Here is a 15,878-nt window from a genome sequence, read left to right on the forward strand (position 1 = left end):
ATCCTTTGCTCTTGGGACAAATTAAAACATTCAAATATTTGAAAATATATATATTGCAATAAAGAAGCAGTAAAAATATCAGCAGGAACTACCTAAGTAGGTGTGGGAGAAGTGAGAGGAGGCAGGAGGAAAGGGAGTAGGAGTTTAACCTAGCATAGAAAATTCCCTCCCCAAAATAATTTGAATGCAAAAGGAAATTAATCTATTCTATAATTTCCCATTATAATGAATTATTTTTGCTTCAGGCTGCCAATCGTTTCTGCTGACAAGGACTCCAAACCTTCAGATATCTTGCATCATGCTATATTGCATGAACTAAAATTAAATGCAAAAGATGGTTAAAAATAGATATTGAAAATTTTGCTAAATTTATCAGCTAGAAAAGTGGCAAGGGCTATTTTATAAGAAAATAATTTCATTCTCCAAGGTGATTCAGTCTATCTTTCATGACTGTGTCTAAGAAATAAGCAGACTATGTCAGCAAAATAGCTCTTTTCAAAATGTGCAGTAGATCTGCAGACAGATGTTTTGGTCCTTAAGGGGATTTTAATTCATGTTTGCACAACCCTGAACCCAAGTTTTCAGGTGGCCTTGCCTGAGGGGAAAAACAAGGTAGAGGAAATAGGAACACATGAAAGAAATTCCATTATCCCAACTTGGTGAAGGGAGAAGTCTCATAAGAAACCAGCCCCATGCCTGGGATATTCCCTGCTGGTGACACCAGGGTGCCAAAGGGGATTATCACCCAGAAACAAAGGCTGGGGTACCTCAGGGCATCCCCTCTGGCAGTGAGAGCACCCAGTAATCACTGCTGATCACATGTGGGGTGCTTCCCTTACCAGCAGGGCTCTGAAGTGGACAAAATATAGCCTAAATTTCATCATCATCATCATCATCATCATCATCATCATCATCATCATCATCATTATTATTAATGTATTTACAGGGAGACAGAAGTTTTAGGAAAAGAAGTTTTATTATTTTAAAAAGGAATGGAAGGTCTTTTTGACCTTAAATGACATGCACAATTCTCTAATCCTCTCAGAAGCAGCCTCGTCACGCCACACAAACCATTTAGAGGAACTCCAGGCCACTCTAAAATCGGGGGGCATATGATTAGCATTAAACCAAAAAGCATTTTAATCCTGATGCAAGATTAAAAGGGTGCTGAAAAACAAAGTGGTGTTCCTGTTTCCCTCTGAACAAAATATTTCATAGCAACAGGAAGGTCTAGAGAAGAAAAACCTGCACATTGAGGAAGATGAGCATATGGCTGGAGGACTTTTCAGCTTTTATCTATCCATCTGTTAATTCCAGGGCAGTTGCTCCAAATCTGCATCAGTATCACTGGAAACCACCTCTGGTCTCCAGCCATCAGACCTTGCTCAGTTCTCAAATGGCTTATCTGTAACTCCCTAATAGAGAGGCTTACAAATAAGTGGCTCAGCTTGGTAAAAGCCATTTTATAAGCTGCCTACTACAATACAAAGCTTCCTTCTTTGATTAAAAGGTACTAAATTTATGGGAAGACAGCAGTGATGCACCTTCCTGACACTTACTGAGAACAAACTGATTTATGGGAGTAAAGAATCCAATAAAAATGCATAGATTGAGTCAAAACCTTTTTGGCAGAGCTAAAAAATATGCTTTTAGATATTTGTAAATGATGAACTGCTTCATGGACTTAGAGACATAAACTGAACACTTTTAAATATCTCTCCCTACTTAAAATCTGTAAACATGGGGCTTAAATTATCCTATTTAATTACAACACCTGGCTGACCATCAACATCCTGGGTTATCTCTTGGTGCAATGGGATCAGAAGTGCTCTGAAAGAGATTATTTCTTTACTCAGGACTGAGGGATCCAGGGTGATCAGGTTTCTATTTTTTAGAATGCACAAAAATACCTGAAACTCCTAAATCCAGACCATAGGCTGAAAATATAAGGAGGCATTACTGCTATGTTGTCATTCCTTTGTTATTTTATATGTTGAATTTGGTCTTGAACCAAGACTGGAGAGGGATTTGCCCTTACTATCCATCCATTTGTTCAATATCTACAATACATGCCATGATAAGAAACAAAATCCAGAGTGCTGTCCTAAGATGGAGCCCCTATATTTATTCTCTTATCCATTTTCCATTGCTTGTGTCAAATTTCCACTCCAGTTAGTGGAAATTATAGTACATTGATGGAAGATGATTCAAAGTCTGGAGAGAGAGGAGACAGAAAAATCAAAGGGAAACTTGCAGATTCAGCATCTTTATTACAATATAATAGTATCAGAGTGTATATTTTCTTTTGAAGACAATCCATTAACATGTCACTTGCTTTGGATTCTTGGATTTAAGAAAAAAGATCTTAACCAGCACTTGATGGAAAATGTGCTGCAGGAGAGCCTGGTGCTATGGTAACAGAGCTGCATGCCCATGTGAGCTGCGCTGAAGCAGGAAGCATCAAACACCAGCTCTGCTCCCATCGAGTTCCACTGGAAGAGCCTCTGTCGTTTCAAGCATCATGAAATCACTCCTTTTGTTTCTGTATCAATGCAGGATCATCTTTCTCCAGATAATTTCCTTTCAACATGAAGTTTTTAAGGGAGCGTGCATAGAAATGATGTCAGTTAAAACTGAAAATTTCTTTGACAACACCCCCTTTACTCAGGGTTGAACACCCAGATACCTACTTCTGCATCTTAGATTTACTCATGGTTCTATTACCCTACTTTGCAAATTGTTCATGAAATACAAGGATCTAAATGTGTATGCTGAAGATCTGAAAACAATAGACACACTTTGCCCTGTATTTACCAAGCAGCCAGTGGCCTTGCAAGTCTACATTTCTGAGGTCTGATTTCAGGCACCATAGTAGGTGTGTGCAGGCAGATAGCAATTCCTTCATATTGAACTTCAACAACCATTACTTGTTTCTGAAAATGTAAGCTGCTGACTATGTGCGTACAAGTGCTGGTGGGATCAGGGTGCAGTGGTGATTGAAAACAGGTATCTTTTAAACAGACCCAAATCCTTAAGGAAGATGCCTGACTTGAACTATAAACCTCTGCAGTTATTTCTTAATTTGCACTTACTTTAAGACCCTTGGATAGTTTAATTGATAACAAACAAACAAACAGACTAATTATGCTAATTTTAAATTGATTGCAAATGCAGCAGTAAAACTAATTATGCCTAATGTCCTAACTCGATAAATTGGTCACAACAGAGAAGAGAAGGAAGCTTTGTGTTTCTAGAGAGACACATGTGTGAGGTAGGCCTATCTTCACTTTAGGAGTTTAATTTAGCTGCTGTGTCCCCGGAACTCTAGGGCAGGGATTGTTGCCTCTCCCAGCTTCTGTATCCCATGGAGAAAGGTGTAGGTAAAGACCTGTCCCACCCCATGTGAGAGCCTCACTCCCTGCATTGATGGCTTGGGGAGTGCAGCCCAAAGAAACCTTCAGAGCAGGCAGCTGTTCCCTGTTCCCAGCCTGGCATGCTTCTCACTCATTCATGGGACCACGGAGTCTGGAAGCTGAGACCAGAGGACCGCAGAGCTGAGCAGGGGATAAAGCACAGCTATAACACACCTTGTTAAATAGAAACAACCACATGATTTTAAAATTGTCCTAGAGTAAGCCTGCTTTCATCTTTTACCAGACAAGACAATAATGCTCATTTTTCCCCTTTGAAAGAAGAAAAATGGAGACTGCAAATAGCACTGTAGCCCTTTAAAAAAAAATGAAGGCACAAACATTGAACAGATGTACTGAACAGCACTTCAGTAAAGACATCCAGGTACGTGAATACCAGACCCAGTGTGATGTTAAACACAGTTAAGAAACAGGATTAATCTCTCTCAGAGAGATTAATTTCTTTTTGCTTTCAAGTTGCTCCTCAGAATGTTGTGCCCAGAACTGCATACCACTCCGGGTGTTACTGCAACAGTTTCCTCACAAGTGAGGCATTCCTTGATAGCAAGTGTTTACACATTTAACACGCAATGCAGCAAGTATCAATGCAGAGGTGCAGAACAATAATAGGATATTGCTGGTCCAACTTCCTTCAAGTGTTTTTGAATGTTATTAGATCCTGGTGGGACTTGCCATTTGATAAAAGTTAGGCAAGTGCATGGATTACAGCAAGAAGTGGGCCCATGTCATGGTAAGACTACAGGACATCTTGAAGATATTTACAATGGCTTTCACCCTGCCTGTGTTTACAACAAGGTGCTACCCTTGCTGTCCTCTTCTCTCTCTCCTGCAGTGCTCAGGCAGCCATGGCTGTCCTGGCTCTGAGGAGTGGAAACCCAGAGGAGTCATTGCAGGCAGCAGCATGCAGCTACTTCAAAAACTCACTGAGAGACAGAGCAGCTGAAAGCAAGCTCCCATCAGTCAAATCTGTGTCTGATGTGCGGGTCTAAAAATAACCCTGCACCGTCTGTGAGAGGTGAGAGCCCATTACAGCCTCCACCTTGCCTTTGCTCAGTGTGTCCTCACAAGGCACGGAGCAGGATCACTGGAGCTGACCAGGGTGAGCCTGCCTATGCCCCCACGAGGAAAACAAGCAGCCATTGAAAAATGAAGGCAGATCCTTGTGTGGGGTGGTTCTGTGCAAATAGTTGTCAAGGCAGCAGCCTAAGGCAAATCAATATCTGCAATAAGGCTCATCATGCTCCAATAGCTGCTGCAATCTGCATAGGAAGACTCATGCTGGATGAAGGCGAAGTGTGTGTTCCTGAGGGAAAAGGCACTTAAGAGTAAATTCTCATTAAGTGAAAATTATTTGCTGATGGAAGATTAAGCCAGTTGGCAACTGGACAAAAGATGGGTGTATGTCAGGGAAAGAGCACATAATGCTTTCTAATAGATTCAGCTGAGGTTTGTGGTGGCGATATTCAATGTAAGCTGCACTAAAAACTGCAGTTATGGTTTCAAGCATAACTGCTTTTTAATTCCTTTTTAAGAATTTTCCTAATATTTCCACAAAAGAAAGCCAAAACAGATCTATTGGAAAATAGCTGGAGAGACTATTTTTATATCTTTAATTAAATATTATAAGAAAGTACACTTCTGAGAAAAGAAAAAGTTATAGTATGGGGTTCTTTTCACAAATATGTATTAGGCTGTTAGAGATAAGAGCATTTATGATTTTCCATATAGATCTGATGAAACGGCTTCTTCATTTACATTTCAAGGAAGGAATTGAATGCAAGAAAAGAAAATAAGACGGAAGAAAAAGAAAGAAATCAAAAGTGAAAGGAACATCATACAGCTACAAATACCTCCTGGAGTTACCCTGGAAAGAAGAGTGTTCACAGCTCGCTGTAGCTTCATGCCTGACAAACAGATTTTGACCATTTTACTCTGGGAACCAGAGCATGCATTATGGTTCAGGGATGAGGGGGAGGGTTTCAAATGCTTTTGTTACAGAGTATTGGCTTCACACCACTAGTTAATGGCTCTTTAGACGTGCCCTGGCAAATAACCCTTTCTCGCCAAAGCCGAGGAGTGGCACAGGCACGCAGACAGAGGCTGGCTCCGGGCGGTGTCCCTCGGCTGTCCCGCTGCGATGTCCGCGGCACTGCGCTCCCGCTGTGCCCGCCGGGGCTGCGGGCACAGCGGACGGGCAGATTTGCGCTCCCAGCGCCTCTCCGGGCACAGTCAGCAGCTGAAGGCCAGCGTGGGAAGGTGTCTGCCTCGGCCCTGCCTCCTGCCGCCGGATCTCGCAGCCATCCAGCCCTTCCCTCCCTTCCCAGCCAGCAGCAGGGAGAGGCAGCGAGCCCCAGCTGGAGCGGAGCGTGGCCGAGACAGAGTGAGTACGATGATTTAAACGGAGCGAGTTGGACAGTTGTCAATGGAAAGGAAATTAGTTGGAATCTAAAGCTAACTAAAAGAAACGACCCAGATTACTGACACCGTAAATTGGATTAAAATGAAATCCTACAGGAAAATCGATGGGAAGCGATAAGCAAGTCAGAATGACAGCAGAAAAGAGGCAGACGCTCCCTGAGAGCTTATTCAAGAGAACCAGTCAGAAATAGAAAAGAAAATTTAATTGAGTCAATCCAAATCTAAATGGTAGAAAAATAAGGGGGAATTGGAAGAGATTAGAGAGAAAGCCCGAAGAAAATATTTTTGAGAAGGTCATAAATCAGTACACAAAATAGAAAATGGGAGGGAAATTAAAGAAAGGGGAAAGGCAATTTTAATTATGTCTTAAAGTAAGTGAAATTACGTACCTGGGAGTAGGTTTTTCATTTGTTTACGTGGAAGTAGACTTTAATTGACATGAAGATGTTTTTCTGAAAACTGGCTGCTTTTTTTTTACCTGTGTGTGTGCTGTTACAAAACCTCTGAAATGCATGTGTCCTCACTCCGTGCTCTGAAAAACACCAGTTTTTTTCTTTCTCTCTTTTCCTCTGCAGGTTCATCCCTTACAGAGGAGCTGCTCAAGGCAGTGGGCAGCTGGAGCTGCCTGCCTCCTGCCAGCCTCCCACGGTGGACAGGGAGCCTGTGCCAGCGTGAAAAGATTTACCTTTCCTTGGCTACACCTACAGTACCACTGGATGTCACTGTTGGTTCATAAAAGACAAAAAATCTCACTCTGATCTTTTTGACAGATAATATTTAGTACATAAATACATGCATCTCTTTCCCGCAACTTTTCTGCACAAGGATTGAAATTACAGAAAGCCTGTGCAGCCCCCTTGATCTCACTCACATTTTGATTACTATTTTTATAGAGACTGTGTTTATGGGTCCTTTTGTGGCACTCCTAGAGGCATCTCTTCCATAAAGGATTGCTTTCTGCTGTGGTAGATGTAGAATGTGACAGAACTGCCACAATAAATTTCAGTTGTTTTGAGGTTTCTTTTCTTCCATTTATTTTATTTCCAGGGAATTATTTCAACTCACCTTGGCTGGACTGATTGCAGCAGTGTTGGGGCAGAGGTGTGAGCTGCCTATGAGCAGCAGCATCTGGTGCTGTCTGTGTGCAGCCCAGAGAGCTGGGCACTGCCAGGGTAGTGCTGCCCATAAATCAGGATTACCCTGGAGGTGTCTGCTTCCCTCCACTGTTACAGAGGGTGCAGAGACTGACCCTAAATCTCCTGCACCTACTGTAATGAGAGTCAGTGAGAAACTCGGACCCTATTCCTTACAGAGGAAAAAGTTCTTTTTTTCTTCCCCTTTGGTTTCCTGGACTTGTATTTAGCTGGCCAAATGAAGACAAATAACTCTCTTTAGAGTCAGTGAAGAGGAACAGGCAATTCCAGGAAAGTGATTCATCCCGTCTGAAAGATCACTTTCAAGAGACAGGTGAGGCAGGTAAAGGCTTTTAGGCATCTATTTCTGCCAAGTAACACTGCAGAAACCTTCAATGAGCAGTCACACAAGAAGATTCCTACCCATTTTTCCTGGTATAGGCACTTCTACAGCAGTTTTTTTGTGAACCAGTAGACAGACCTTTTCTACATGATCTCCACTCCAATATTAATAATCTTTGAGGCAACCTTCTACATATTTCCCTAATGCTGAATATGCCAGAAAGGGCACACGATGCCCAGTGACTCACCCCGAACTGCCCATCAGGAGCTTTGCTATCTCCATCCAGGGACTGGGAGTGAACCAGGAGAGCCCTCAATGGCCCTACTGAAACATGCCAGGAGCAGACCCAATAATTTGGCAATATGGACAGGGCACTGCTGTGCCCAGCAAGGCTTCTGGTGCTATTTCATAATCAGTGCTGCAGCTTAGGGGAAAAAAAGAAATCTGTTGGTGGCAGCTACATAGACTTCTGTTTCAGTCTTCAGCTCCCAGAGGTTTATCTGGTACACCGAGGAGAACAAAACTGCTGTTACATATGACAGGACACTAAATGCAATGCTGAGAAAGTGGTTCTCCATTTGCATGAAAATAGTTCAGCTCTGTAAACTGTTCTTCCTCTCACACCCATTTCAAGCAACAGCGTTATAGACTTCTTTAAGACATCACTGACCTTCCCCAGTATGACTGGTCCATGCAATGAGCGAGAGCAGCTGTGGACTTCTGTACAGAAGCAAAGTGTGAGAGTCCAGCTCCTCTTAAGGAGCTCTTAAGAGGTCATGCAAGTGTAAATAGGGTAAATAAGGAGAATAAGAAATTTCTGACAGTTGCCTGTATCACTTAATGGGAGAAAATCAAAAGAGACAAAGATTGAGAATAAATGCCTAATTATTCCAGTGAGGAGTTAACATATTTGGGGCTAAAGGTCATGAATACCAACTAAGAGAGATTTGCCAATTTTAAGTAAAAATTATGCTAAAACAACAAGGAGGAATAATGTGTGCTGTGCAAACTGAACAGGAGACTCAAGCCCCGGCTGTTTCTAGCAGCACTCTTTTAATTTCCTATCCATAAATAAAGGAGTGTGGAAAGATTGCTGTCATTTAATATAGCACAAGCAAAATGTCTGAATCATGCAAAGTTAGTTTCAGGAAATCGAAATGATAAGACATTTCTAAAAATAAAGCTTTATAGAATAACTGCTCTGAGAGGGGCTCCCCTGGGGTGTGATAGGCAATTCCTCCATTTCTCCACGGCACAAACCTCTGCCACCACCTGAGTCTTTGGGCTACTGACAGTGACCAAGGCAGGAAACTTGTCTCCCCAGTGTGTGCATAAGCACGCTAGCTGCATCTTCTAGGTCTTATTTTGACTGCCACCAGGAGGTTTGTAGCTGCCAGGCAGCCTCGGCCACTCCTCGGAGGTGCGCGATGTCCCGGGGCTCCAGCCCGTGCTCCACGGGCGGCCGTGGGGCCGAGGCTGCTGCGCTGCCTGCCCGGCACAGCCCGGCAGGCAGAGCTGCAATCACATTACGTGCACAAAGTGAAGCAGAGTGCCCAGAGAGACGTGTGAGGTGTGGGGCGGGGTGAGATCGCACCCCGCTGCCTCCTGCAGTGCTGCGCTGGTTGCATGTTGCCCCGCGGGTGCAGGGAGCTGAGTAACATCCCTGGACCATCACTCCGTCCCCAGCTCCGGGACTCCTCAGGACAGAGGGCAACACTAAAAATATCAGGTTTTCTATATTTGTCATTGTATGAATTTTCCCCTAATTTGATGCTATTATTCACATCACTCAAAATCTGACTAGTGATTTACAGAAGGTGGAACAAGCCTGATCCTTCTGGCATGCGTTTGCTTCCCAAGCTGTTTAATGGTTCCCGTCGTAGAGATCTAATCTGCTTCACGCTCGGGCACTTGGAGATTGTCACGGGCTGGGAGCCTTTGTTCCTCCACGCTCCGCAGCACGGGGAGGCTGGGAACAGGCACGGGCCCGTGGCTCAGCCGAGGCGGCAGCTCCTCCTCGCGGCTCCGAAAGGGGAGCCCCATTCCCGCTGGGAGCGCTTCGAGGCGGGGGAGCGGCACCGCGGGAGCGGGAAGCTGGCAGCATCCCTGTGCAGCATCCTTTTAGAAAGCTTTTTGCATCTGCTGTTATCTCCATGAGTCATATGTATGCAAATTAAACACGGCTGGTAGCAGCTAAATAGGTATTTCTTGCCAAAAATACCTTCTCTCGTGTTTGCAAACTGCATCAGATGCCGCAGAAGACATCCTCCAAAATGTGCTGACAGTCATACTAGTATCAGGCAAGAAGTTCCCATCCCTCCCCACTTTTTCTCTTTAATCTTTTTTTTTTCCTCTCCCCCTCCCCCCAACATGATTTTAGGTTTTTACTTTTACATTTCTAAGCAATTAATTTTTTGGCTCCCATATAAGATCAACAGGTGTGGAACGACTGATACGCTCCATCTGGTTGGTGCTGATAAGGTAATCCTGGGAGTCGAGGGCGATATCTCCAATAAGCTTAAACCGCAGCAGTCTAATCTATTTGCAAGGGAGAACAAGCCCGGCAGCCAATATTGTTATTTCACGGGAACAACTGGGCACAGACAGCGCTTTCACAGAGAGGTAGGAGGGTTTTCACCCTCCTATTTCTCCCCTGGGAGTGATGATTCACTCAGTGTTGTCGTACTCCCGCTTAGAAAAAGGAAAAGCTTTGCTTTGAAATTTGCCCCCCAGGCCCATGATTTCTGAATCAAATCATCGCTTTGCTTCTTTACATCCCACTCACGGGTCCTTATTTAATCTTCCCCAAGGCAATGGGAAACTGTTGGCTTTGGCTTGATAATAAATACTATTTTCTGTAACTTCCATAAAACTACGATAGCTGTTGAGTTCTGATGTGGGGTGTGATGAGAGCAACGGGGTGTGCTTGGGGTGCCGCCTGCAGATGAAGGGCATTGCCATCTCCGCTCAGGTTTGGGTTTGTGGTGACAGTCAGGGACTGTCACGACAGGCAGGCACACTGAGAACCGCGCTGCCTTCCCTTCGGGCGCTGCCCGAACCACGCAGTGTCGTGCCGACAGCATCACAAACCTACGCCTGCGCCTTTCCTGGCGCCCATTTAACGGGATTTCAGCCAACAACTTTGGGGTTTATTTATCGATGATTTCTGCTCTTAGCTCTCACTGTGTTCTTACCCTGTTCAAATACCTCCTCGAGTTTCCCCGGAGCCAAACTCGCTGCGGGGTCAGCATCCGAGCCGAGCCACGCCGCCGACAGCAGCCAGACAGCCGTGCCGCAGCTTCCCGGGGAGCCACGGCAACGAGCCCGTGCTCCTTCTCCGCCGGGCCGCGGGAAATGCAGAGGGGTTTTTAAGGCAGTGTGTTCTTAGAGAAAAAGCGGGCAGGGCTGTGGCAGACGCGTTTCCCGGCGCGCAGCACGGGGTGATGCCGACCCAAGGACGCGCCGGGGTGCGGAGCTGCCGCCCCGTGCTGGGCTCCGCGGTCCAGTCAGCAGCACCAGCAGCGTCCCCGCAAGCTCGGCGCTGATGGCGTCGGCGGGAGGCACGGCATCATTGCACCGCACAATTTTATCTTTGCTTGTCAGCCACAGCGACCTTACAGCACCTGATTTAGACAGCGAATGCGCTCGTCTGTATCCGAGCGGGCAGCAGCCGGCATCAAGCCCTCAAACTGGGGGTGGGGGGGAAGCGGGGAGCATCCGGGTTCTCCTTCATGAATAGTTAAGCTTTTCCTGTTCTATACCTCGAGCTGCTACTGGTGTCAGACATTACCCCATCTGCTGGTGAGCAAAGCAAGAAGTTTGCAGCAACGAAGGAATTTCTACATCGTGTCCTCCCTATCATGGACAGGGGTGTCTCGGACATTTCTGGTGCCCGAGGCTCCTCAAGGGCACTGGGAGCCTCGTCCTGCCAACCCACTGTGACAAATCCCTCTGCCTCCGCCTGCTGCTCGAAACCAAACACATTTTTCCTGCCCCCAAGGTTTATGTCATTCCTGGTTTTACCAGATGAAAAGTTATTAAACATACATAGCTGATTCTCCAGGGAGAGGTTCATCTCTGTCACCTCCCTTCTAAATTCCCAAGGACACAGAGACAAGACTTTCAGCTCCCAGGTAAGAAACAGGGTTGCCTCTGCCAGTGCTTTTAAAACTGACCCTTAAGAGAAGTGGCTCTTTCCCCTCCCTGTTGTCCTCCTAGCCAGCCACGGGCATCCCCAGCAGGAGGGCTCTAGCTGCACCCAACTCAGCATCCCAGTTTCCCATGACCCTGCTGACTCTGCCACCACTCATGTGCCAGTGCTCATACTGGATGCTCAGCTGAACTGCTCCTGTTTGCAGCAGACAGCAAGTGAAGAAGCAGTGAGCTTCAGAAATTACATGGAACAGTTCACGTGATGCTCACACACGTGCCTTTTGGGACAAACACAGGACACCGAGGTGATGGGAGGGGTCTGTGTGCCATCAAGCCATCCCAGAATAAATGAATGAATAAAACCAGCATCCTGATTACTTTTGCACCTGGGTAGCTTTACTGGTCTTAATTACCTAGTGGAAGTGGGGGATCCATGTAAGCAAGAATCACATCAGTCATTGATATTTAGCTCTGGCTTCAGGTCCTCTCTATAGTGTTGCTTCTGTCGAAGTGAAGAATGAAACAAAGAGGGGAAAACCTAAATAGTGATTAATGAAGAACAGTCCTTTTTTAATCACAGCTTTCAATTCAGACTTTGTAATTTAAACTTCAGCAATTGTCTTCACAATTTTGGCATCTGCTCATCTCAGCCTACACACTATCTTTGAACTAACAGCACAGCTTATCTTTGCAATTAAGCATTCAATGTAGCAACAAATCTTCAATTTGGTGTGAGTCATTCAGCTGCTAAAGCAAACAATGTGTCACTAAACAAACCAGTTTCCTCCTGACCTCACAGGATGATAATAATGACTTGTGAAACCATCTTGAGATTTCCTTGGTATAATTTGCTGGTACTTTCTGACACATTCCTTTTCATAAATATAAATGGGTTCTGCATTAGAAACAAACAATTGAGAGTTGTTAATATCATGGAAATGTGAAAAACTTCCCTGAAAACCAGTTGCTAAAAAAGCAAAATAATTGTCTCCTAAGTAAGAGCTGTAAGTACAGGGTGAGCCAAAGTTACAACTGCATCAGCCTCAGTGGGTGCGTGGGGATCTGGACTCCTTTTATGAGGGTGGGCAGTGCTGGCTGGACAGGGTGGGCACTCCTGGTGAAAATAGGAGCCCATGCCTCCATATGCCTGCTGCTCTGCATCACAAATCTTGGTATTAGAATTAACAGAAGTAATCAATAATCTTCATCTCAGTGTAGCCAAGATGACATTTGGTGCCATAAAGTATTTAGAAAGTGCATTTCTGCACTCAATCAGAGAACAGCAATGCTGGGGCTGTTGTGATGTGCAGTCCCAGGGCAGGCTGGGCTCCCAAAACTGACACCACTATTTCATACAGGTGAAATTTCTGAGAGTCTGGATTTGGAGTCATGGTGGATGCAGGTGGTTGCTTACATATCCAGCACTGCCTCATTGCAGGATAGATGACAGTCCTCTGATTATTACCCACTGCTGATACTCCAGGCTGGCAATGATGAGACTGAAAAGAGGAGTGTCAAGGCGATCAAAAGGGAGTTTAGGGCACTGGGTCAAGTGGTTGATAGGACAGGGGCACAGGTGGTGTTCTGCTCAGTCCCTTCGGTGGCAGAAAAAAAAAAATGAAAGAAATAGAACTCACATCATTAACAAGTGGCTCAAGGATTGGTGTCATCAGCAAAATTTTGGATTCTTTGATCATGGGGCAATGTTTACAGCATCTGCACTACTGGAATCAGATTGGATACATCTCTCTGTTAAGGGCAGAAGGTTTTTAGCTCATGAACTGGCAGACTTTGTTGAGTGGGCTTTAAGCTAGGTTTGAAGGGGGACGGGGATGCAGCTGGGCTCTCTGGAAGCAGGCCCAAGGATGGTAAGACTGTGTTAGGAGAGAAATCAGTAGCCCAGCTGAGGTGCATGTACACCAATGAACACAGCATGGGCAGCAAACAGGAAGAGCTGGAGGCCAGGGTGCAGCAGCAGAGCTATGATGTAGTTGCCATCACAGAGACATGGTGAGATGACTCACATAGTTGGAGCACTGCACTGGATGGCTACAAGCTCTTCAGAAGAGACAAAAAAGGGAGAAGAGGTGGAGGGATGGCCCTTTATATTAGGGGAGTTTTGGATGTCACAGGTATTGAAACTAATGACAATGAAGTTGAGTCCCTATGGGTAAGAATTAAGAAGGCCAACAAGGCTGACATCCTACTGGGAGTCTGCTATCATCCACCCAACCAGGGTGAAGAGGTGGACAACTTATTCTATAAGCAACTGAACAATGTTTCAGGATCATCAGCCCTTGTTATTGTAGGTGACTTCAACCTACCAGACATCTGCTGGGAACTTAATACAGCAGAAAAACAGCAGTCTAAAAGGTTTTTAGTGTGTGGAGGATAACTTTTTGTCACAACTGGTGGGCCAGACCACCAGGAGAGGGACTATGTTAGACCTGTTGTTCACAAATAGAGATAGACTGGTGGGTGATGTGGAGGTTGGAGGCTGCTTGGGCCACAGTGATCATGAAATTATAGAATTCTTGGTAATTGGTGAAATAAGGAGGAATATCAATAAGATCTCTATGTTGAATGGAAGAGGGCAGACTTTGGCCTATTTCGGAGACTTATTCAGAGAGTCCCTTGGGAAACAGCCCTTGAAAACAAAGGGGTCCAGGAGAGATGGGTGTGCTTCAAAGCAGAGATCTTGAGGGCATAATAGCAGATTGTTCCTGTGTGCCAAAAGATGAGTTGATGAGGCAAACGTTCAGTCTGGATGAGCAATGAGGTTTTGAAGGAACTTAAAAATAAAAAAAAGATGTATCATCTTTGTAAGGAGAGACAGATTTCCCAGGAAGTATTTAAGGGAGGTGCTAGGGCATGTAGGAAAAAAATTAGGGAGGCCAAAGCTCAGTTTGAACTTAACCTGGCAACTTCTGTTAAAAATAATAAAAAAAGTTTTTACAAATATATTAATGGTAAAAGGAAGGGTATAACCAACCTCAGTTCCTTATTGGATGAGGCAGGCAACCTAGTAACTAAAGATGAGGAAAAGACAGAAATGCTTAATGCCCTCTTTGCCTCAATCTTTAGTGGTAAGGCAGCTTGTCCTCAGGGGTTGATAGGTGGTGCCAGGGAGCAGAATACCTCTTGTTATCCAAGAAGAGATAGTCAGAGAACCACTGGGACACTTGGATATTTATAAATCCATGGGACCAGATGGGATCCACCCTAGGGTGATGAGGGAGCTGGAAGATAAGTTGCGAAGCCACTCTCCATCATTTATCAAGAGTCATGGCTCACTGGTGAAGTCCCAGATGATTGGAAACTGGACAATGTGACACCCATTTACAAAAAAGGTAGGAAGGAGCTGCATCCAGCTGGGGTCAGTCATCAGTGGTGTCCCTCAGGGCTCTGTGCTGGGGCCAGTTCTGTTCAGTATTTTTATAGATGACATGGATGAGGACATCGAGTCCTTCATTAGTAAATTTGCAGAGGACACTGAGCTGGGAGCTTGTGTTGATCAATAGAAGGAGGAAGGAAGGAAGGAAGGAGGGCTCTGCAGAGAGACAGGTTGGATGGTTGGGCAGAGTCCAACAGCATGAAGGTTAATAAGTCCAAGTGCCCAGTTCTACATTTTGGCCACAAAAATCCCCTACAACGTTACAAGCTGGGGACAGTGTGGCTGGACAGTGCCCAGGCAGAAAGGGACCTGGGGATGCTGGTCGACAGCTGGCTGAACGTGAGCCAGCAGTGTGCCCAGTGTGCCCTGGTGGCCAAGAAGGCCAATGGCTCCTGGCCTGCATTAGGAATTGTGAACAGCAGGAGCAGGGAGGTCATTCTCCCCCTGTGCTCGGCACTGGTGATGCCACACCCTGAGTGCTGTGTCCAGTTCTGGCTCCTCAGTTTGGGGAGGACGTTGAGATGCTTGAGCACATCCAGAGGAGGGCAAAGAGGCTGGGGAGGGGCTTGAAACACAAACCCTACACGGAATGTTGAAGGAGCTGGGGTTGTTTAGCCTGGAGAAGAGGAGGCTTAGGGTGACCTTATGGCTCTCTACAGCTTCCTGAAGGGAGGTTGTAGACAGGTGGGTGTTGCTCTCTTCCATTGGGCAGCACTGACAGAACATGAGGACACAGCCTCAAGCTACATCACGGAAGGTACAGGTTGGATATTAGGAAAAAAATTCACTGAAAGAATAATAAAGTACTGGAACTGTCTTCCCAGGGAGGTGGTGGAATCACCATCTCTGGATGTGTTTAAAAAAAGACTGGACATGGCACTTGGTGCTATGGTCTAGTTGAGGTGTTAGGGCATAGGTTGGACTTGATGATCTTAAATGTCTCTTCCAACCTCATTATTCTGTGATTCTGTGAATCTGTGATTCTGTGACAGTCACTACAGAAAAGG

At 45.3% G+C, this 15,878-nt stretch overlaps 1 long non-coding RNA gene across 1 annotated transcript; it reads left to right on the plus strand.

Moving 5' to 3' along the window:
• Positions 1 to 4,941: 4,941 nt before the first annotated feature.
• Positions 4,942 to 6,864, plus strand: LOC146768131 (uncharacterized). Its single transcript, XR_014950920.1, has 2 exons — positions 4,942 to 5,811; positions 6,425 to 6,864. It is a non-coding gene; the product is annotated as an uncharacterized LOC146768131 (long non-coding RNA).
• Positions 6,865 to 15,878: the final 9,014 nt, after the last annotated feature.

Source organism: Lonchura striata, chromosome 2 (genome assembly GCF_050655825.1).
Source record: "Lonchura striata isolate lonStrDom1 chromosome 2, ASM5065582v1, whole genome shotgun sequence".
NCBI classification, from domain to species: Eukaryota; Metazoa; Chordata; class Aves; order Passeriformes; family Estrildidae; genus Lonchura; species Lonchura striata.